Source organism: Suncus etruscus, chromosome 7 (assembly GCF_024139225.1).
Source record: "Suncus etruscus isolate mSunEtr1 chromosome 7, mSunEtr1.pri.cur, whole genome shotgun sequence".
In the NCBI taxonomy this organism is placed as follows: Eukaryota; Metazoa; Chordata; class Mammalia; order Eulipotyphla; family Soricidae; genus Suncus; species Suncus etruscus.
Window position 1 is genome coordinate 103,502,372 of NC_064854.1, and position 2,001 is coordinate 103,504,372.

Genomic DNA, 2,001 nt, shown 5'->3' on the forward strand with positions numbered 1-2,001 from the left:
CAGACACAGTATTTCTTGGGGATTATCTAGGATGCAAGATGCTTCTCCCAGTAACTTTGTCATGCTTTCTCCAAAAGTAACATTCAGAATTATGTAGCAGTGTATTATTTATTATGAGCAATGTAAACATTGCTAAATAGCTGGGCTTATCAATTATGTAAGAGACACCAAGGAGCAACAGTAGCACAAGGCAAAAAAAAAAAAAAAAAAAAAAGAAAATGCCTTGAAGGAAACACTTTTCTTTTGCATTTTCCTAAGAGGTGAGCCACAATGCTTCTATTTAATCAATAATGCTACAATAAATTGACAACAAATACGCAAGCCTCAGAACCTGTTCAGGCTCTAGCCACTACTTCCTTGGCTTCTTCACCCAAACCATATGTGAGTGCAAGTATATGTATACACATACATACATATATATACATATATATGTATATATACACATACATACATATACACATACATATATGCACATATGTATATATGTATTTACATATTTGTGTGTATATATATTCACCAGAGTAAACAGTCATCTACAAAGCTGTGAGTCTAACTATTAAGGTATACAACAAGAACATCTTTCCCAGTGCGTCTTTGTCAAGTATCTGAATGGTTTCAGAAAATCTGGCAGATGACTATCATAGTTACATGTAGAACTTTTCTACTTGCCTTTGCAGTTTGTAATCTCACACTACCTCAATAAATCCCTGAGAAAATCGCTTTTCCCTTGAGACGAGTTTCTTGGCAAATCACTGAACTCAAGAAATAGCTACCCAGAGGCCGGAGAGATAGCACAGCAGTGGGGCATTTGTCTTGCATGCACAAGGACGGTGGTTCAAATCCTGGCATCCCATATGGTCCCCCGAGCCTGCCGGGGGTGATTTCTGAGCGTAGAGCCAGGAATGACCCCTGAGCGCTGCCGGGTGTGACCCAAAAACAAACAAACAAACAAACAAAAAAAAAGAAATAGCTACCCAGAATGAGAGGCCCATCCTAGATCACAGGTAGAGCTATTATGACACCCGTTTCATAAAACATTCAAGGCCCTTACTCGCAAGTGGACTCATGACTGAACACATAAGCCTTCTCAACTTGGACAGATTAGAGTTCCATTTCCTCTTCTGTGCAAGCAGCTGGCTCCAAACCATTGTATACAGGCATTGCTAATTGCTGAGGTTCCAAGCAAAGTTCAGTTCTCCCAGAGAGGCAATTGCAGGTATTGCATGCTTAGTTTGGTTCTCTCCTGGGTAGTTCTTAGCATTAGATGACCGCTTTGGCTTATCAGAAAGGAGTTCAGGGAGAGGTTTCCAGAGCACAAGTTCCATGGAAGGACGACTCATGGACTCATCGTTTTCTTTGTAGAGACTTGATCAAATTCCCTTTTCAAACCAGTTTTCATTGTATCCGAAAGAAAAAGACTGAGGAGATGGTTAGTATTTCTGTCTGCTTCAACTTTATCTTCATCAATTATCCGGTTCTAAATTTCCTGAAGCTTTCTCCGGGCAACTTCACACTGTGGTTCTCCAGTTGTCTGATCCATTTCTTAGCAAATAACATCTGTCATGCCAAGGCCAGAAAGGCCACTAGTACACAGATTTAATCCATATCCCTCTAAATGTTGAGGTGCACCAAGAACCCAGTCATTAAGCCCAGCACTGAGCCCTGCTTCAGTTAATCTTTTTTTCTTACTGGACAACGTCTCAGGCCAGGCTCCAGCCCAAGCGGCTCGCGACGATGTGGGGTCCGGCTCACGTGGCCAGCTGGGCTCCATCTGCCTCCAACGGCAAGGCCCCAATCAATGGGGGGGGCCGCCAAAAGAAGGGCTGAGCGCTGCCATGACCCACAACTTGAGGAGCCTGCCCGGCCACACTTGTCCCCCAGGCCAGGCAGTAGCGGCTGCAGCAGCGACTACCAAGCGGTGCCAGGCTCTGAGCCCACTCTCTCTCCCTTTATTGTCTCTGGACATTATTACCACACTAACATTTAAAAAATATTTCAAAA

At 43.2% G+C, this 2,001-nt stretch overlaps 1 pseudogene; it reads right to left on the reverse strand.

Annotated features, from left to right (window-relative positions):
* Positions 1–1,101: 1,101 nt before the first annotated feature.
* Positions 1,102–1,771, reverse strand: LOC126014376 (coiled-coil domain-containing protein 117-like; annotated as a pseudogene).
* Positions 1,772–2,001: the final 230 nt, after the last annotated feature.